Source organism: Vombatus ursinus, unplaced genomic scaffold, assembly GCF_900497805.2.
Source record: "Vombatus ursinus unplaced genomic scaffold, bare-nosed wombat genome assembly UNPS02014909.1, whole genome shotgun sequence".
NCBI classification, from domain to species: domain Eukaryota; kingdom Metazoa; phylum Chordata; class Mammalia; order Diprotodontia; family Vombatidae; genus Vombatus; species Vombatus ursinus.
In genome coordinates, this window is record NW_020954687.1 from 7,683,798 (window position 1) to 7,706,978 (window position 23,181).

The 23,181-nt window shown below is 35.1% G+C and overlaps 1 pseudogene; it reads right to left on the reverse strand.

The window, feature by feature from the left end:
• Positions 1 to 347: 347 nt before the first annotated feature.
• Positions 348 to 23,181, reverse strand: part of LOC114029067 — a 43,062-nt pseudogene continuing 20,228 nt past the window's right edge.

The window sequence follows — 23,181 nt, forward strand, 5'->3', positions numbered from 1 at the left end:
ATTATGATCTAAACAAATAAACAAACAAACAAAAAGAATGGGAATGACAGTAACAAACAAGATTTACCACTGTGATCCAAAACAATTCAATACCCAGGTCTAAAATATAAACTATTGTCTTGATTTCAATAAATCATATTTATTAAATAAAACTTATTTAAATTTGACTTATTTGATATTTTTAAAACTGCCAAAGTCACTCCTGCTTATCTCCTTCAGCTTCCCAAAGGTTAAGTACCTGTTCTGCTTAGCTATATAATAAAACAGCAAACATGCTACATCACTGACACCACGGGATAGTTGTTTGTAAAAGTAGACCTCTGACACTAGCTTCTAGCTTCATTCCCTTACAGGTCATCATCTTCGTCAGGGAGCGCAGTTGTCTGAGCAATCTGTAATCCTGTTCATACTGTGCTGCTAGTGCTGGGTCCATGACAATTTCTGGAGTTGCAAGAGCAGGCATGGCAACAAACTACAAATTATAGTCTCCAATAAATTGTTTTCTAGCAAGGAAAGGCTTCTCAAAATCATAGTTACTTTTGGCTGAAATGTCAGAGTACTGCAGATCTTTCTTCCTATGGAAGGCAATGGATTGCACCTTGACTTTTCTGTCCCTAATATCTACTTTGTTGCCACACAACATTATAGAGATATTTTTCACACCCATGTAACAAATACCTATACCTTCTTGTGTGTAACTTTTGATGTTACAACAGCCATTATAATGGCACACTGAGTTTGGATGTAAAAAAACAAACAAAAAAAAACCCCAAAAAACCAAAAACATCTGTTAGACCACCAAATTTCTCTTGGCCTGCTGTATCCCATATGTTGAATTTAGTAGGACCTTTGTTAGTATGGAACATAAGGATATAGACCTTAGCACCCAAAGTGACTATGTACTTCTTGAATTCACCAATCAAGGGATTTTCAATCTCTCCATGGCCAACTGTACTTGGAGTTCTCCTTGGGTAGACATCATGATGGTTCTTCCAGAACCATCTCTGTCTCTGATTGACCGAACCACTAGCAACACTTAAATTCCTTTACCTTGGGGATAGTTATCTTCCAGATAGTTACTGAAAAACATACCTAAAAATTCAAAGTTCTCTATTTGCAGTCAAGGAGACCTAAGTTTAAATACCACCTCAGACACTTAGTAGCTGTATGACACTGAGGAAATCATGTAAGTGTCTGCCTCAGTTTTTAAATTTCTAAAATGAGGATAATAATAGTGTCTAACTCCCGGGGTTGTTGCGAGGATCAAATGAGATAATATTTGTAAAGTATTACTAAAATATTTGAAAATCTTAAAATGCTATATAAAAGCAGGCTATTATTATTAATTAATAGTTATTATTAATTATAATTGTTAGTGATAATTCACCGAGCTCCACATTCTGGTTAAGAATTGGAGTCTATTTAGCAATTATAATTATTAAAAATAATAACAATAATAATGGTCAAATAGACTCCAACTATCAGTGAATTACCCAGAATGCAGAACTCAATGAATTAAGCAAGAGATGAACATGTCCATCTCATTTCAACTGTGTCCATTGTTATAGGGGTTGTTGCCTGCAATCTAGGATATCTTTTTCCTCTGTGTGGTTTCTTCATGCATACTACATCAAGAATCTCGCCCTGTTCCCTACTGTAAATTCTGATTCTTCTTTTACCCTCCATCCCTCTCACACACATAGAGTTTCTGTCTCCTCTGGGAATAATAATCAAATCAGCACTATCATTCCTGGAAAGGATTTGTTAAACAATGGCCCTGTGACTCAACCCACCATTTCTGTGACCTCTAAGACCAAAATATCCCTGCTTAGCCATTACTCCCCCATATGTGTTGCTGTTCCCTACTAGAATGTAAACTACTTGAGGGCAGTCTTTCTCGTTGGTTTTTTTTGTCCCCTTCTGCATTTGTATCCTTTCTGCTGAGCACAGTGCCTGACAGTAAGCACTTAAAATTATTTTAAAAAATTAATTCATTAATTCATTTGAGGTTACAGAATTACTCTATTTATGAACTAATAGAAATATAATTTCTTTGAGGTTATTTGAAAACAGATGACAGGGAAAGATTATTGGAAAGGGGGAAAAGTGGGTATAAGAAGTAAAGGTAAATCTCTGAATAACTAAAATTCGATTTAACTTGTCTATGGTCACACAGCTAGTAAGAAGAAAGACTTCACATTTGGTTTTTCAGAATCCAGAGCTGGCCCTTTGTCCATTATGCTCCCACTGCCTCTCAGTGATCATAGGCAACTTTCGAAAAACATAACTAGTTGCTGATCTGCATAAATAGGTTTCCATAACACAAAGATGCAATCACAGGTCCATAATAAAATAAGTACTACTTTATCATCAACAAACCCTCTGATTTTTCAGTCATCAGCCTTGTCAGAATATTTTCATCCCACATCTTTTAATCTCAGGTCAATTTTTTCCTATCAAAAAAGGAAATATACTGTATTTAGTGAAATCAACTTTTTAGCCACATGTGGGTATTTTGTTGTGGCTGTCATGGGCCAGTCAGGCAGTTAAGAAGCAATTATTAAGCACCTGCTATATTCCAGACACTGCATTAAATAATGAGGTTATCAACAAAGGTGATAGAGGGAAGGCACTAGCATTAAAAGAGATCAGGAAAGGTTTCTTATAAAAGATGGAATTTTAGTTGGAACTTGAAGGAGGCCAGAAATGAGGAAGAGAGTTTCAAATATGTGGCGTAGCTGGTAAAAATACAGTCAGGAAATAGAGTGTCTCATTTAAGGACCATTGGCCATATCTAAAAATGTGTGTGAATGTGTCTTTACACACATACACACACATACATATACACACAGGTTGCACAATAGAGAGCACTGGTTTGGACTCAGGAAGACGAGTTAGAATCCAAGGCTGAAACACTTACACTAGCTGTGTAACCCTAGGCAAATCACTTAACCTCTGTTTTCTCTAGTTCCCCCATCTATAAAATGAGAATAATAATAGCACTCCCTCCCTGGGTGGTTGTGAGGATCAAATGAGATAAAAATTGTAAAGCAATTAGCAAAGTGTCTGGCACATGGTTGGTACTATAAAAATGTTAGTTATTGTTATTATATTAATTGGCATATGTCTTAAATCTTTCACAATTCAGCAGAACATTAATTTCTATTGGGTATTGCCTCAAAAGTTAAGCTCATGATAAAAAAAAAGAGGAGAAAGAACACAGGATCAAATAAGTCAATATTTAATTAACTGCTAATACTTTTTTGAACCCAGTCTTTGTAGGACAACAGACATAATCTCAACAATCTCTATTTGCCCTTTTTCCTTCTCGTCGATTATTTTGAAAGGCCTGCAACTTTTCATTTTAGATTGAGCTACTGTACCATAGCAACTGAAATTACTTATGACAGTCAGAGCCAAGAAAGACTGAAACACCGGGCAAACAAACAATCCCTTTAAAATTGTCAAGGCCAATAGTTTTGCTAAGGGATTACAGACATTATTTTGCATTATATCTCTCTTCTCATAAATGCTTATCCCAACTACAGCTTTTAATATTGCTGTAACATGCCCTTTAAACATAATTGAATTCTGGTAACCCAGACTATAACTTTGTTTGTTTGTTTTGGTTATTTCTGGCTATAACTACTTTTTTTTTAATCAACAGCATTGAATTAATTAATAAAAGCAGTACATTAATTTCTTTTTAGTTGAATTTGTTGTTTTTAAATAGACTCAATGACAAAACAAGCCTTTTGAAAATTAATTTCTAAATAGGATATTGACATTTTGGTGCATGAAATCAATGGCTAGTCTTTTTTTCCTTTTATTATCATTATTTTAACAGGAACTAGAGACAAGTTCCCGTAAATGACTAAGGTTAGCTCTCCAAAGTCCAACTAGTATCAACATCATTACTCTTTGCAAATATTTGAAGATTGCAGGTTTATGTTGCACATTACCCTAAGCAGTCTCTAGTGTAGAACATTTTTAGTAAAGTAATAGAATGCAGCCTTTAATAATAATCTGTTAAGTTGATTTTTTATTTTATTAATAGTTGATTATTCAAGCTCTTTTAAAGTAAGAATTTGATTTATGTTTCAAGATAATTATAGTATTACTGTAGATGTGTTTGATTGGTCATTTCCATAGATAGTATAAATCCATGGTGGCCCTTACTGGCAGCATATTGACTTAGTTTTAAAATGTAATATTATCTATTTTTATTGTATTTGTATTTTTTTTTATGTATTACCCAGTTACATTTTAACCTGGAATGTTGTGGCTCCCCAGCTGCATGTTTGACAACCTTTTTTTACATTGTAAATGATTACACTCTAAATGTTTCTCTGGAAAACATAGGTTCATTATGGAAAGAGAATCTTTTCAGATAAATTTAGGAGCATGTATGTATTATTAATCGCTAGGCCCGCCTACTCTAATCTGCCACATTTGCATGTACAAGCTCTATCTATATGTTGAAGGTATAGGCTTAACCATTCTGACTTCTATATCTTTCCCTGTAGCAATAGATGAAGGGTGATACAACTCATTGTCAAGTTGTGTGCTCTCTAGATTAAGATCAGAAAACCACAGAGGTATCATGCTGAGTCCTAGGGAACGTTCTCTAAATCTGAGGGGATGGGAAAATAGTTAGGACTGTGGAAGCATGATGCAATCTATGTACAGAGACTGAATGCTACACTGGCAGGAGTAGTACCAGGTAGGTGATCAGGGGGCCAGGCAACACTCAGTAATGCAGGGAGGTACAGAGGAATGGAGGAAGTAGATACAAGGCAGAAAGAAGAGATATATACTTCAACTATAAGCAAAGAAAGAAAGAATAAAAGAAAAAAAATAGATCAGAAATCGATATTGGTTGCTCTTCCAACCATCTGCCTTCGTAAGTGCTCACGCAGATGAGAATCAACACCTAAAAAGTTTGACCTGGAGACCTATTGGTGAAAACAACTGACCTTAATGCTGAGTAAAGTGGGAGGATCTGATAAAATTAGTTGACAGAGGCTTTTTTCAATGGCGAAATTGTAACAAGTTTGCAGGTAGGTGGCACAGTGGATAGAGAATTGGATTTGGAATCAAGAAGGCACGAATTCAAATTTTACCTCAGACATTTCCTAGCTGGGTGAGCGTGGGTATGTCACTTAACTGCTATCCGCATAAGTTTTCTCATTTGTAAAATGAGGATAATAATAGCACCTAACTCCCAGGGTTGCTGTGAAAATAAAATGAGAATATATTTGTAAAGTGCTTTGCAAACCTTAAAATCTTCTATAAATGCTAGTTATTGGAATCCCTAAATCTGAATAAATACACAGATGACTAAAATTCTATCCCCATCTACTCCTATAAGACATTACAATCAATGCCCTTTCTTGCATCTCCAATATCTCCCTGGTTCAGGGCTATTTGGAAGGAGGGCTATAGTTGAATGAACTAGAAATCTGTTCTTCATTTTGTACAGTTTGATATTTTTATCAATGGCTTAGATAAAGGCCTAGCTGCGAAAGGCTTTTCAAATTTGCAGATGCCACAAAACTGAAAAGGATAATTTATTCATTGGGTGACAAAATCATCACCGAAAAAGATCTCAGCAGACTAAATCCAATAAGTAGAAATATAACAAGGATAAATTTAAAAAGTTCTATACATAAGGGTTTAAAAATGAATTCCATAAGTACAAGATGGGAAAGACAGCTAGATAGCCGAAAAAAATTCTGAAAAAAAAAATCTGGAATTTGTAGGAGATGTAAAGTTCAAACAGTATTAAGTGGCACCCTTACAAAAAACGTTAATGTAAACTTGGGCTCTACTAAAAGAGCCATAGTGTTCAGAACTAGAGAACTGATGGTCCTACTCATACTTTTGGGGCCAAGTCCCACCTAGAGTATTGTGTCAGCTTTCATTTGTCTTTAGGGGTACAATGTCCTCTGTGAAGACTGTCATGTAGGAGAATGTTCAGAGGAGGGCTACCAGGATGATGAAGGGATTTAAGGTTATACAATATGATTATCAGTTGAAGGAATTTGAGGTATTCAGCTTATAGAAGAGAAGATTTGGGTGGTACATGATAGTTGTCTTCAGTAATTTCATGGGCTGTTATGTAGAAGTAGTATTAGATTTATTCTACTTGGCCCAGATTATAAAACTAAGAACAATGGTTGAGATTTGAAGAGCACCAGATTTCAGTGCATTATAATAATAGCTAATATTTATATAATGCTTTGAAAACCATTTTACCTACATTATTTTATTTTTTTTCCCTCACACCAAAGTTTTGAGCTAAAGTTCTCATGATATTTTTTTTTTATTTTATACATCTATGATCTCATTATTATAAGTAGCTGATCGTGAAGGAACTCCTTCCATTGTGCAGATCAGCAGCTCTTTTGCAACTTATCATTTTAACATTTCCTGAGGGCAATGAGAAATCAGATGACTTACCCAGAGTCACACAGCTAATATGTTTCAGAGGTGGGGCAGGTATTTTAATCTCCATGGTAAGGATGAATGTAGGAGTAAAGTTGCTAACAATTACAGTTATCCACACATGAAATGGATTTCCTTGAAATATGATGTGTTCCCTTTCACTAAAGTTTTTCAAGCAAAGTTAGGATGTCCAGGGTTGTGTTTTAGAAATAATTCTTGGTCAAATATTGACTGAGCTAGATGAACTTCAAAATCTCTTCCAGCTCAGAGATTCTATGGTTTTGTGATCCAGCCTCTTTTTGGGAGAGAGAGAGATATTGGGAGAAATTCTGGTGCTATGAAAAACAAAATATATTAGTAAAATGTATTTTAAAGCCACTTTAGAGGTCAGTAGGGAATAGTAGTGGATAGATTTCTGATTATCATTCTATATAGTCTCTGAATCTATCATTAAAGGTTCTTTTCCTCTTTCCTGAAACGTGTCAAAATCTCCCTCCTCAATAAGTACATACATACACAAACACCCAAATAAAAATCCTTCCCCTTGACCCTAACATCTTTTTATACCATCCATCTGTAACTCTTTTCTTTCACAGCCAAATTCCCAGGGAAATGAAAAATGAAATGTGTCTACACTTTTTGTTTCTTTGTTTTTACCTCTCACAAATTTCTCAACTCTTCAATCTCTGACTTCCATTTCCATCAATCCAATAAATGCAATAAATATTATAAAGTACCTACTATATATCAGGCACTGTTCTAAGCTCTGGGGATATAATTAATAAAAAGAAAGATAGTCCCTGCCCTAAAAGAGTTCATAACCTAATGGGGGGGAGAGACAAACATAAAATGAGGCAGAAAAGTGAGTTAAAACCAGGCAGAGCAGTAGATACAGAGTGGAATGAGCCAAAAAGTCCAGTTTCTGCCCTCTGAAAAGGAAGTCATTGAAGGAGTTTTGTATTCTACCTTCCAATTAGAGGGAAGAGGAGGCTGAGGGAGGTGATATCAGTCAAGGCCTGAGTTAGCAGCATGATTAGAGATTAGAGGTGATCATAAAACCGCTGATCATACTTCTTTCCCCAAGGTTAAAAATGATTTTTAAAAAATAAATCCAATGATCTTTTCTCAATTGCGACTTCTCTACAGCTTTTGACACTGTTGACCACTTCCTCCTTCTGGATACTCCCTCTGCCTTGTCCCCTACCTGACCATTCTAAATCCCATATTGTTTTGTTTTGGGTTTTTTTCCCCTCCATGTTGACTGGTCATTCTCAATCTCCTTTGCAGGTTCTTAATGCATGTGTCAGTACGTTTCTATTTAACTATTTATTTCTATTTATTCCAGTTAGATGGCACAATAAATAGTGAAGAACTTGAATTCAAGAAAACTTACATTTGAAACTTGCCTCAGGCACTTATTAATTATATGATCCTGGATAAGTCAATTAACCTCTTACTGCTTCAGTTTGCTAATCTGTAAAAACAAAAAAATCAGGACAATAATAGCACCTACCTCACAGGGTTATTTTGAGGATCAAATGAAATATAAAGTGCTTTGTAAAACTATAAGTACTATGTAAATGCTAATAGTATTAGTAGAAGCAGCAGCAGCAGCAGTAATAGTTATTATTATTACTATTATTATTATTGTTGTTATTTATGACTTGTTTCTTATGAATGAGTTAATCTTCTCTTTACTCTGTCTGTACTCTGTCAGTGACCTCATCTACTTCCTTGTGTTGAATTATCATCTCTACGAAGATGAGTCTCATATATGTGTATGTCTACCCACAGGTTCACAGCCTGAGTCATCATTGACACTTTAGTCATACTCTTCCCTCTCCCCCATATCTAGTCAGTTGCCAAGTCTCATTGATTTTAATCCCTCAGCATCTCTCCTATCTGTCCTCATGCCTCTACTCACACCCACTGGTTCAGGCCCTCATCACCTCTTAGCTCCTGTCAGGATTATTGGAGACAATATGGCAATAGCATGGAAAGTATGCTGAATTTGCAGGATGAGGAACTGAATCTGAGTCCTGGCTTTGATATTTTTTAGTTATATGATACAGAGCAAACAACTTCACCTCTCTACCTCAAATTTCGTCATCTGTAAAGTGAAAGGGAAGATTAGATTATTTCTATCACCCCAGGATCCTATTTCAGTATCATACCCATTGGCTTTCCTGCTTCATGCCTCTCTTCTTTCTAATCTCTCCTCCACATGACTGTTTAATAGAGAATTCAATATCACAGGCCTACTCTTATCACTGCCCTGCTCAAGAAACTTTACCAGCTCCTCATTGCTTCTGGGACAAAATACAAAGTCCACTGTTTGTTATGTAGAGTCCTTCATAATGAAGCTCCAGAATATTTTTCTAGGCTTATTACATAGTAATGAGCAATACCCAAATAGTAATACCCAATTTTGGGACTGAAGTTTATAATGTTTAGTTACATATATAGTAATGTATAATATATTAAGTTACATATATTTGTGTGTATGTGTACATATACTTATACATATATATTATATATATAGTGATATAGAAACAGTGCTTGCCCTATAAGAGTTTACATCCTAAAGGGGAGACAATATATAAATAGTAAGTGCATAATAAATGCTTATTGACTTGTTGTTATTGTCATTTTTGTTGTTATATTAAAAGTTTATTCAAATCAAGAACATTCATTCTTTACATTTTTCAAGCTATAAGATGAGTGCCTAGTGATAATAAAACAGTAATAGTATGCATTGGTGTTATTAGAGATCATTGTCATATGATTTAAAGCACCGAGACTGCAGTAGGGGAATTGTAGAAACACAATGGGCATTTGTAATTTTCTTCAAAGGCAAACTCCGTCAACCATACTGTGTCATCTTCATACAGAGTTAATTAATTAAAAAGATAAAACATGGTGTGGCTATTTTGTGATTCATGTTTTATCATTTTTCAAATGAACTCAAATATTTAATGGATAATGTTTAGGACAAGAGAGGCAAGATAGTAATATGTTGGGGTTTTTTTTGTTTGTTTTGTTTGTTTTTTGCTTAACTCAATACCTACCAAAAGCCTGGATTTTGAGAAGGTTAAAGAAAGTCATTATTTCTATTAAATCTTAAGACCAAATTAAAATGAGTGATCTCAAGGAGACTTCAAGGGAAAATAAAGCCTAATAGTCTTCCATGGCTATGATAATTTCCAGATGCTAGTTTATTCAACTTTTCTGCAATTTTCCTTTTTAAGCATAATTTGGATGAAAATGTTTAGTTCTTAAATTAGGGACTGAAAATACCTCTTACTTTTAAGGGCACAAAAAAGGATGAATGACTATGAGAAGACTGTTGAAGATATATATACAGATTTGCTTTCAGTATAACTAACATCTCTGCCTGATATATACTGTCACCTCAGGGGGCAAGTAGGAACAAACTATTAATTGAAATACATAAATCATGAAAGTGTTGAGAAACAGATATTCATTCAGTAATGATTCTAGGGCCTTTGTATATGGAACAAGATTGCACTTTAAATTAAAAGATAAGTTATTTTAGCTGACTACTTTCATATCCTTAGAATAATAGGATGTTAAAGCTAGAAAGGAGAGCACATCTAGCTTACTCTCTACATTTTTCTGATGAAGAAACTGTGGCCCTAGTGAAGTGAAATGACTTATCTAAGATCAATGTATTGTACTTTGTTGTAACCTAGGTCTCCTAACGACTCTAGTAGAACAGAAATCTTTCCCCTATTCTACTCCATCTTATGTTGTATGATATTTTGGGGAGGAGGGGTAAAGGAGCATAGGAATGAACCTGTGATTTAATCATTGTGGGAAATTTCCACTGTGGACCTCCTTCCACTGTAACTTATAGTCTTATGGTACTGCTTCAGCTCATTAAGAGGTTAAGTGACTTACCCATGGAAGGAATTGAGTCATGTTATTCTTGACTTCAAAGCCAGCCCTCTATCTACTACATAGTGCTGCATCTAACTGGTAGCATTTATACTTTTCAATAGATATAAAACTGGCATGTCATACAATCTGGCACACCCAGTTTAAAAACTGTCAGCTGTGCCTCTCCATTGTACAGTCAACTACTTCACTACTGACTCCTATTTTTTTTTTCCATTTATTTTCTGCCTCTGTCATTGCAATTGCCATATTGTGGGTGATCACTGATTCACTGATCATCTAATCCCCAAATGCAATGACCTTTTATTCAGTCTTCATTCTCCTTGACCTATTATCTGTAGTTTTCAACATGGTTGACCACCCTCTCCTTCAAACTCTCTTCTTTCTTGACTTTTATTATAATGCACATCCTCCTATCTCTCTTAAAATTCCTTCCCTTTCTCCTTCACTAATGCTTCTTATTCCCATCACATAAATGTAGGAGTTCCCCAAAATTCTAGTATCATTTCTTTTATCTTCTAGTTCTATAGTCTTTCCTGACAAATTTCTTATCCATTCCAATGCCATTAACTATCTCTTCAATTTAGATAATTCTAAAATCTCTATTTTTTTCTCGCTTCTAAACTTTCTTCTAAATTCTGGCTCCCCATTTTCAAATTCCTGATAGACATCTCCAAATGGACATCAGGTCAGCATTTCAAACACAAACTGTCCTCACTTTCCCCAAACTAGCTTCTTTTCTGACTTTCATGAGACACACACATACACACACACACATACAGTCAGTCAGACAGAGACAGACACAGAGAGACAGAGAAACAGAAACAGATCTTAGAAGAAATGATAATATATTTTGAAATGATCTAAATTCAGGTGATTCTTAAAGTCATGGGAATGAATAAGATCTTTGTGGGGAGAGACTCTAGAACTATATATCTATGCCATCTATAGTTTTATTCAATCTATCTTTATCTTTATTCAGATGTATATATATATATATGTATCCACATCTATTGTTCTGCTTTTGTATCTATATATTTCATCATTTTTTCTAGTAACTTGGACTAAAAACCTCTTTGTTATCAGTAACTCATCTCATTCTCTTATGATAAATATGTTTCAAAATCCTATAACTTTCGAAACCTTTATTGTCTTATGGTGAAAACCTCAGAGCTGTTCTCCCTACCATCATTCTTTTAGCTGTCAGGTTGCAAATTTATAGGTAACTTGTATATAAATGCCAGGATTGCAGTAAAGATGTTGTGTATTATGCCAGTTTTCACCCCATCAGGAAAGAGTGTGTGTGTGTGTGTGTGTGTGAGAGAGAGAGAGAGAGAGAGAGAGAGAGAGAGAGAGAGAGAGAGAGAGAAATTAAGGTTTCTAATATAGAACTCTGACCATATGTCTTTTTCTGTTTCAGAAACCTTCAGTGACCTCCAATTACTGACCTATTTTATTATTTATTCTAATCTGTTTAATCTGGAAGATAAAGTCATTTCTTTTCTGACTCTAAAAAGCCTTTTCAACATTCATTTCTAACTACTCTTCTACATGTGCCCTATAATCTGGCCATGCTAGACTACTAGTCATTTCCCACAAATACTCTAATTTCCCACCTTGCTACCTTAGCTCATCCTTTCCTTTCTACCTATAAGAATTTTCTCTACTAGTTCTGTCTTTGGAGATTATACTCATTCTCCAAAGATCAATTCAAATGATACCTACTTCATGAAACCTTCCCTCATTTTATCAGTCTGTTAGGATCACTTGTACCTTGCACCTGACTTGAAATCTGTTTGTATTTTATTATGGACCATATATTCTGACTTGTCCTAGAGTTAATAATTTTCATAATTTTCATACTTTTCTGCTTTATCACAAGCTTCTTGAGGGCACAGACTTTATATTTCAATACTATCCCTCTCATAATATCTAGCATAATGCCTTGAACATCATAGGATCTACATATTTGTTGAATTCTTTCTGATAAGCCCCTAAGACTTTTCTTTTGTCAGAATGAAGAAGATCGTATCTACCCAATTCTCCTGGTGAATAACTGTCTTGTAATCCTTTCAATTAGTAGGTGCAACAGTTGAGCTCTGTACAACATATTTTGTGCTTAAGTTATGGGGTAGTGTAGGGAATGAAATAGAATTTTAAAATATGGAAAAGGACAATTCAAAGAACATTTCTTCCCTTCTTTATGTGGTAACATTCCCAGGCATATGAACGAAGATCAGAATACTCTTAAGCCAGTGATTTAAAAATGTTTAGGCAAATAAGGGGTGTAGTAGACAGAGTGCTGTACTTGGATTGAGGAAGACTTGAGTTTAAATCTTTCCTGAGACACTGACAAGTCAGCCAATCTTTCCAGGTTCAGGTTTTTCATCTATAAAAGGGGGATAATAATAGCACCTACCTCACAAGCCTGTTGTGAGGATCAAATGAGATATGTGAAGTGTTTTGCAAACCTTATAATGCCTCATGCATGCTAGTTATTACTATTATTATTAACCAATCTTTATTCCTGCAAAATTAATATTTGAGGAGGGGAACAAGACATGTTTTTGTTGCCATATAATAAGGTTATAACCTCTTTGTTCTAAATTGTCTTGTAACTAAAGATTCAGATATGAGAGATTAATTGTATCGTTTAATCATATAGTTTTTAAATGAAGAGACTAAGGTCTTAGGAGGTATAAATAAGTTGTCCACAGTCACATGGCTATTAAGAAGAGTCTAGATTTGGCCCCAGATTTCTCATTCCATGACCAGTGCTCTTTCTATGACATTATACAGCCTCACCTTATTTCTCCTTGCTAAGCACTAGGTTAGTAACCTAAATAAAATATGGGCTTAATAGTTGACACCTTCCATTCCTTGTCCATACTCTTCCACCCCATCCTCCTCACCCATCCAGCAGTCTGTCCCTGGTGTGACTTTTATCTAAATTTACAAAATACTTTTAGTGCCTCTTTCCTTTTCCTACAATTGGTGTGAGTGGGGCTCATGTGGCCATTGTGGCAACCATATAATCATACGTATCTATGAAGAAGAAAGCAGACCATGTGTTAAATATCATTAGCCTGAATGGCTTTCCTATGCCACTAAACAATCATAGGGAAAAAGAGGAATGTATCTGTGAAAATGAAATCTTGTTCTGTGCATTCCAACCTTTTTATTAGAGGGATGTCATTGTTCAGATTTATTCTGCAAACCTTCTAAGGCCTCAAAATTCCTAAGGGAAATAGAGGGAAGGCTCCTACCTCTGAATTAAACTTTATTTACCCAGAAGGAACTAGGGTATCTAATTTTATGACAATTTGATAAAAAAAAACCAACATACTGCTGCCTTTATTAATTAAGCAAATCATGTACACAAGATATACTTCAGAACAGCTTGGGCTTTAGTTTAAATGAGAATTTAAAGATGTGTGAAAACAGCTTTGACTATGTGCAGGAAATCTGGTCCATATGCTAAGAAATGGCATTTCCAACTTTTTCATATGTACTAAACCTCTAAATCTAAAAGTGCACTTTTCTTGTTGTTACGTAATTATCTCCTTAGAGGACCCACTTTGAAAGAGATGGATGGATAGATAGCTAGAGATCCATCTATCATAGATTACATATCATGGATACATTTACCAAATGTGTGGATGACATAAGGTTGTGAGGGAATAACTGATATATTCAGCTATTTTGGCTGATCTTCATAATCCGGAACTGTGGTTCAAACTAACAACAATGAAATGAAAGGGAGCCAGGATAATGAAAAGTCTTACATTTAGATACTTATATAAAACATTAAAAAATGTACAAGTACAAAATGAGAGAGAGTTGGCTTAAAAGCAGTTTGTATGAAAAAAAAATGTGGATGTTTTAGTGGATTTCAATCTGGAGCTCATTTGCTAAAAAAAAAGGAAAAAAAAGAAAAAAATACTAAGCTATGACATTTGAAGCTGTATTAACAGAAGTATGATGTCCTAATCAAAGAAGATAACTGTTCTACCGTATCATGAATTGGTCAGTGCACATATAGAACCATAGGGGAGATCATTTACTTCAACCCCCTTTTTTATACACAAGAAAACAGAAGCCCACACAATGTTCTAAGTTATCAGCAAAACTGATAATAAAATTCATATCTATTGCTCTCCATCAAGTTTTTTCCCCCTGTTATGTTAGGATACTTAGATATTTTATTTAGCCCACATTTTAATAGGGCCAATGAGAAACTACAATTCCTTCAGTGAAGGACAACACGGATGGTGAAGGGTCTGAAAACTCTGTTATATATGAAGAAGATGATAGAATTTGGAGTGTTCAGTCTAGAAAAGAAGACTATTAGAGGGCATTATCACTTTCTTCAACTATTGAGGGGACTGTGAGGTAGAATAGGGAACAGATTTCTTCTGAGTTGTTCCAGAGGTCAGAATTGAAATGACACAGGTAATTGTATTGGTAAGGAAGAAATTTCTAACAGAACTTTCTAGTTAGAGGTTATGCTGCATCTTGAAATACTGAACTTTCAATCATTAGGTGGAGAGCATATGACCATTGATCAGACTGTAGTAGAAGATACTGGGAAGAAAATTTCATTATGTGATCATGAAAGACATTTCCAATTCTAAGATTATATGATTTTGTTTGCTCTTATCAGCAACATTGACACACAAAAATTTGGAAGAGAAGAATGTAGCCATATTCAAGAGGAACTAATTTGATAAAAGTAGAAAAGGAATGATATCATAAGTCTATAAAATATAATACTGTGAGGAAATCTATAAAGTATTTCTGAGAGTTTCTTGGTTGAAGTGTAATCCATGGAGAAATGATATTGAGGTAGGAGTATACTAATGACCACCAGGGTAGAAGGAAGAAATAGATGGTGATTACTATAAGCAGATAATAAAGCTAACACAATGTTATGTATTTTAGCCTGAGGAATAAACCAATCAGAGATTGGATTTGAATTATGTGGTTAGAGATTGAATTATGTGGATAGATACGAGTGAATAAAGATTTATTTGAAGGATAAACATTAACAGGTTATTATTTATAAACTCTTTACACTAGCAGATACAGCCATATCAGGCCCTGAATTGGCAGCCTCATAAGACATTTATCACCCCACAACTCAAATTTCCATACACTGGTGACATGGCAGGCTTCATCAATAAACAACTGAACACTCATGTGCTGAACAACTTACCACAAAGGAGCACTGGATGGATAAGTACTAGCAATATCTTTTTGACATCCCCTCAGATGGTCTTGCATAAGCCATACAAGGTCAATTGGTCAGTCTATAAACATTTATTAGGCATCTAGAATGCACCAGGCACTGTGCTAAGTTCTGGGGATACTAATACCAATAAAAAAAAATTCAATCCTTCTCTTCAAGGACCTTACAGTCTAATGGGGGAAAGACAATACACAAAAGGAAGTGGAAAATTGGAGCATGGGGGTAGTAAGGGGGAAGGTAGCTGGCATGGAGACATGATGGAGAAATCCAGAGATGCCAATGGGAAATAAGGAGAAGACTGAACTAAGCCCTTTTTAAAATATAAACCCTAGAGCCCATGTTCCTCAGTTAGAGGATCCAGAGAAGCAGAGGGTGCTGATGAGATGTGAATTCCAGGCTGATTCAATCTATCAGGATAATGGGATTTCCCAGTGACAAGTTCCCTGGGAAAGGAAGGCAAGACAAACAGGTCCAAAGAAGTCCAAAAGCAGTACAACTGGTAGGTAATTGAAAGAATGGGCTTAACCTCTTTCTTAAGAGAGCATCTCAAGGGGACCAAGAGGCTAAGAAAAACATAATTTTTCTGTGGGGGGGGGCAACTAGGACCAAGAGAAATTTTATTGGCAAGTATAAATTTAAGCAAAACTCCCAGCATAACTACATGCCTATCATATATGTTGTTACTGGAGTTAAACCAACAGTATAACACTTATGTCCTTCATCATAGTATGTAGTAGTGATGGGAAATGTCATCTATCCAAGTATCTCTTGCAAGCCCCTTTCTACTAAAAGCAGAGCACCTGAGAAAGAGTTTGAAGTATGTGTAGGATCTCACAGTCTAAAATTCTGCAAGGCAAGATAGCTGAAGATGCATGGGAGACTCTCAAAAACAAGATTCTCATGACAGATAGTTCTGAGTAGGAAGAAAAGGGGGCACTGTTTAAGAAGAAAAGAGGATGCACAATGAACAGGAAACCAGTCTGGATTAAAAAATCAACACATATAGATTATAGAGTCAAGCACTAAGGAGGAATATAAAAGTGTAACATGGTCCTATAGAAACAATACCATGAAAAATAAAGCCTAGAACCAATTATAGCTTGTTTAATTTTATTAATAACAAAATTACAATTTTAATGATATTAAAGGCAAGGGGAAGGACAAAGAAGGGATAAGTACAAATTCCGAGGTTGGGAGAAAACAATAAAGAAAGAGAGAAGGCTGAACTACTCACTCAAGTCTTATATAAATTGTTTTTATCTGGCAAGGAGAAAGATCTTCAGATTGGGATATATAGATCACAAAAGAGTTTATGTCACCCACCACATTTGGATGAACTACATTTCATTAATTTAACCATTTAAAAATTGGTACCATTTATTTTGATATAACAATCACTCACTAACAAATGACTCTTCTCTCTAATCCTATATTTAAAAAAAGAAACATAGTAATATCCAAGCAAAATTACATAATACACTGTTTGCTATTCTCAGTATGTTTAACTTTGCACTCTTAACACAAAGGAAGTAAGTGTTTATAAAATCTTTTCCAAACTTTTACTGTGTGCAGATTATTGGGCAAGGTGTTTGCAGAGATACACAATTTAAATAAGATGCATTTTTTTTTTTACTCTAATGGAGGTCTAATGTTAGAGACAGCTAAGTGATGTATGTGGTAGATAGAGATCTGGACCAGGAGTCAGGAATAAGAGTTTAAATCTGGCCACAGACACTTATTACCTGTGTGACCCTGAGCAAATGACTTAACCTTTGTCTGCCTCAGTTTATTCAACTGTAAAATGGAAATAATAATAGCACCTACCTCCCACTGTGGTTGTGAGCATTAAATGAGACAATATTTATTAAGTGCCTAGCACAGTGACTGGATCATAACAAGTGCTTAATGAATTCCTGTTTCCTTCCTTCCATGTAATCTAGTAAGTACTTGCTTCACAAAATTGTGGTAAGGATCAAATGACATTTTATGTAAAGTTCTTTGTTATCCTTAAATCTCTATGTAAATGTCAGTGGCTAGGGGGTGATACATGTGTTACAGAATTTCAAAGCAAAATGCTATATGAAATGCAAGCAGTAAGTCTGCTATTTCAGTGGAAGGTATTCCACAAAGATTGGGCTTTAAAAAGTCAACAAAAATTTATTAGGCAAAGTGGGAGGAGTATATTCTTGACAAAGGGCATACTCTGAGCAAAAACATGGAGAATAGAAAACAAAACTTATTTGGCTTATAGAAATTTGCCCAGTTTGTTTGGAATGTAGAGTGAAAGTCAAAGGATAATAAGACATAGGCTAGAAAGGAAGATGGGTGCTTTATTGTAGAGGGCCTTGAATACCAAGCAAAATAATTTTAATTTTACTCAATTGACAATAAATATAAGGCCACTCAATATTATTGATCAGAGAAGTGATAAAATAAGTTAGAGAAGATTACTGCAATGATACAAACATTTGATTCAAGGAAAGGGAGTGGGATGACGAAACCTTTTAGGAGGCTATTGCTATTGTCCAGATAGATGTTAATAGAGGCCTGTAATAGAATGGGGTATTGGAAGCAAAGAGCAGGGATAGGGAGTAGGGACAGGGCTAGGAGGGAAAGTGGTATAGAGGCAAGGGATGGGTAAGAGTCAAAGATAACTTCAAAGTTTTGAACATAAAAGACTGGGAAAATTGAATTCTCTCTGTGATCTTTGGGGGGGGAATATTGAGATTTTTCAAAAAAGGAAAGGAAAAGGCATTATTTAGCATACAGGCTAGCAAGGTTGAGTTTTACTATGGATCTATTAAAAACATGCCTTATGAGCCCTTAGGAAAGGAAACGAAATCATTTGGGGCCATCATAGTCTGTATCCGTCACTCTACATCTGATGGATATAAATTCCAATGGCAGTTTAACAAGGGACTTTCCAGACAGTAAGGGTTTGGGGCATCTGTATCTTTTTATCCATCCATCATCTTCACCTTGGTCTGTCTTTTCAATTTTTGCCTAGACTATTGTAATAGCCTTCTTATTTTTCTTCCTCCTTCCAATATCTATCCTTTCAATCTATCCTACACACAACTTTCTTTTTCTCAAGCACAGATCTCATTTTATCATTCATCTATTAAGAACAAAACAAAACAAAACAAAACAAAACTCCACTGGCATCCTATTGCCTATAGTATAAAATACAATGTCTCTGTTTAGCATTTAAAACCCTTCGTAGTCTTGCCACTGCCTGTATTTTCAGAGATAGTTCATATTACTTCCCATTGCATGATCTGTGTTCCATATAAATGGTCTTCTTGCTATTCCTGGTACTCTGAATTCATTTTCTGCTACTGTCCATTTACACAGCCTGTCCTCCCATATTTGGCATGCATTTCCTCTTTACCTCCACTTCTTAGAATTCTTAACTTTCTTCAAGGCTGTGCTCTGGTGACACCTTCTCCATGAAAGCTCTTCTTGATACCCCTCCTTATCAGAGATCTTTTCCCCTTTAAAGTAACTATTTTGTATTTCTTCTACTCTTTATATTCTCCATATTATGTTATTTTATGTTATATGTTCCTCTTTATGTTTCTTTTTCCCCTTATATGGTGCATCCCGCAATAGACTAGAAAATACTTGAGTATGAGAAATATATATATTATATATATATACATATAGAGAGAGAGCTCATATATGTATCAAATATATAGTATATCATGTATGTATATATGTATGTATGTGTACATACCTAGTGCTTAACACAGTGCCTTGCATATGGTAGACAAGTAATAAGTGTTGAATTGAGTAAACAGAAGAATGGCACCAGCCTGCATAGAAATAGGTTTAATACTAACATATACTTGCATTGGCTTTGAGTGCAATAAGTCGAATCAACATTCTTTATCTTCTACCTCAACCCCTACTCTTTTCTCCTGGCACTAAACTCCTGTAGGAAACCAAGATGGTGTTTTTTCCCCCACCCTCCACTCTGGGACCTTGTGAATTTTGGTAATTTTTGGTAATTCAAAAAAATTCTTAAATATTCAAATGGATCTGTGACCTCATCAATTTGCGGGTTTCTTTCTAATGAGGCAGTATGAAACCTACTCATACCCGCGTATGCTGTGTGACTCTCATCAATGTTTTCTCACAAACTCATCACGTGGGTTGTGCTGGAGGCATTCTTTACTTCCTGTGACATTACAAGGGTATAACTGGAGCATTCTGACTATCCATCTGTCATCCTTTACTCTTGCTGTATGACTAGTCCATCTTCTCTTTCTGTCTTATTATTTGATGACATCCTTTATTCCTATTCTTCAGAAATCCTCATTGTTTATATGTAGAAACCTGCTCACCCACAATAGATGCTTCTTTACTGCCCTCTCCATGATGTGTATCCTGAGCTATTCAGTGGCAGTGATGTTTAGGGTCTCTTTTACTTACAGCAGCGTTGGTAAAATATTTGTATTAAAACATGAGTCTTTGCTGTTGTGGGAAGCTTGGAGTCAGTCATAGTACTTTGAGTTTCTCTAAAGTCATCCAGCCTTTTTTTTTTTCATTTTCAACTCCATGCCCAGGTGGTTGTCTGTCTTTATTATTCATCTCCAATATTCAAGCTGTTAGAAAAATTCCAAAGGGTGTCCATTGAGATGCATGTGAAAAACTGGGCAAAACACATTCTTCATTTCTTTGGTCTTTCTTTTGTTAATAGTCCAAATTGCTATGAATCTTTACTGATCTCTTTTAAAATTCTCTGTAATGTGCTGGGGCTTAATTAGATCAAGACAGTGTCATCCATGAAAAGGATCAGGAGAACCTCACTATCAACAGTGATCCCTCATTAACCTGGAGGCTGTTCTAGTATCTCCTTCTTCACACTGGTGAATCCCTTTGACAAATATAAATCCCTCTGTTCTATACTTCTCTTAATGTTTACTATCAGGTGTCACTGAACAGAGTTCTTTCGGTTGTTACATCTTCCAAAGAACTGTAAATTATCTTGATATATGAATGGGAGAAACTTGTTTTTGTTTTTTTTAAAAGCCTTCAAAATGACATTTTATCCTCTGGACCTCTTTTTCTATCATGACCCTGCAACCTTCATACTCTGGAAGTTCACTCCAACCCTTTGACCCCTTTCTCTTATTAGTCAATTCTTCATGAAACCTTCATTTAAAAAAAAAAAATGACCAGCCCAGTCATGTTCACTCTTTGATTCTTCTCTGGGCTCCAGAGTCTTCCATACTTCTTCCTCCACCTTTACTTTCATGACAATACCTCCTCCTGCTTTTTGTCATTTTTGTAGGTATGGCCTCCTCCCACTACAATGTAAGTTCCTGGAGGGCAGAGATTATCTTTTATTTTGCTTGTATTTGTATTTCCAGTGCTTAGCACAGTTCTTAGTACATAGAAATAATTTAATAAATCCTTGTTGACTTGACTTAAACACAGAGAATGCTTTTTCATGATCAAAAAATAATCTTCAAAATGAGATCTTATATCTCTACCTCTTTCCTTCGATGTGGAGATCATAAGGCTGTGGCTCTTCTTCTAATATTATGTAAAAAAGCCTGCTTGTTCCCTTCTAATTCTTTTATCAAGGATGGAATTCATGTATGTATAATCCTCATAAAACTTTTTTATTTCAATTATCAAAATTAATTTTTCTCCCTTTCTCCTCTCCCTAAAAAAAGAAAAGAAAAGAAAAACCTTGAAATAAAAAGCATATTTAACCAAAACAAATTTTTGTATTAAGCTGGTCCAAAAATGTGTCTGATTTGGTATATTAGACCATCACCTACTATCAGAAGGTGAGTAGCATACTCCATCATAAACCCTCTGGAATTATGGTTGTTTATCACTTTGATCAGAGTTCTTAAATCATTCATAATTGTTCATTTTTGTGGTTTTGATGTCATAGTATACATTGTCCTTTTGCTTCTGATTACTTTAGTCCACATAAAATTCATCACAGGTTGCTCTGAGACCATTTCTTTTGTAATTTCTCATACCATAATAGCATACTGCAACAGTCATATAGCATAATTTTTTCAGCCCTTAGCCAGTTGTTTGGCACCCTCTTCCAGTTCTCTGCCACTACAAAAAGACATTTATTTCTTTTATCTCTTGTGGGTATAGGCCTATTTGTGAGTGGGTATGCAAAGGTTTATAACATTTTGGGCATAGTTAAATTATTTTCAAGAATATCTGTATTAATTCACAACTCTACTTCCAATGTATCTGTAATTATCTGTTCTATCTTCTATGATTATCTTTTTCCCTTGTTTGGTCATGAACTCTACCCAAATCCAAGAATCTGAAAGGCAATTTCCTATTCCTCTAATTTCTTTATGATGTGGCATTTTATATTTAGTTCATATATGTATTCTGACCTCATATTGGTATATGGTAGAAGATATGTTTAAACCTAATTTTCCCAGAATGATATCTAATTTTTATTTAATAATGAGATCTCATCCCAGTAGCTTTCAGAGGTTATCAGACATTCTACTATCAGGTTTATTGTCTTCTATATGTTTTATATGTCATATATTTCATTGATTGACTTCCGTTTTTTTTAACAAACATCAAATTGTTTTGAAGTCTACTGCTTTGAAGTTTGAGAAGTGCTACTGCTAGGCACCTTTCCTTCCCCCCTTTTTTTAATTATTCCCTTTGAGATTTTTGACTTTATTTTTTTTTATTTTGACTTTAATTTTTTATTAATTAATTTATTTTGAATTATCAACAATCACTTCCATAAGCTTTTGAGTTATAAATTTTTCTCCCCCTCCCTCCCCCCTCCCTCCTCAAGACAGCATGCAATCTGATATAGGCTATACATATACATTCCTCTTAAACATATTTTCACATTAGTGATGTTGTAAGTAAGAATTAGAACCAATAGGAGGAACCGCAAGACAGAGAAAACAAAACAAAACAGAAGAAAAAATAGCAAATAGTATGCTTCGATCTACATTCAAACTCCATAGTTTTTTCTTTGGATGTGAATAGCATTTTCCATCATGAGACCTTTGGAGATGTCTTAGATCCTTGCATTGCTGAGAAGGGCTAAGTCTATCAATGTTAATCATCACACCACATGGCTGATACTGCGTACAACGTTCTCCTGGTTCTGCTCACTTCACTCAGCATCAGACCATACAAGTCTTTTCAGGTTTTTCTGAAGTCAGCCTGTTCATCATTTCTTATAGCACAATAGTATTCCTTTACCTTCATATACCACAACTTGTTCAGCCATTCCCCAATTAATGGGCATCCTCTCAATTTCCAATTCTTTGCCACTGCAAAAAGAGCTTCTACAAATATTTTTGTACATGTTGGTCCTTTTCCCATTTGTATGATCTCTCTGGGAAATAGCCCTAGAAGTGCTATTTCTGGGTCAAAGGGTATGCATATTTTTATAGCCCTTTGTGCACAGTTCCAAATTCTCTTCAAAATGGTTGGATCATTTCAAACTTCTTGAACAATGCATTGGTGTTCCAATTTTCCCACATCTTCTCCAACATTTATCATTTTCCTGTTTTGTAAGGTTGGCCAATCTGATAGGTGTGATG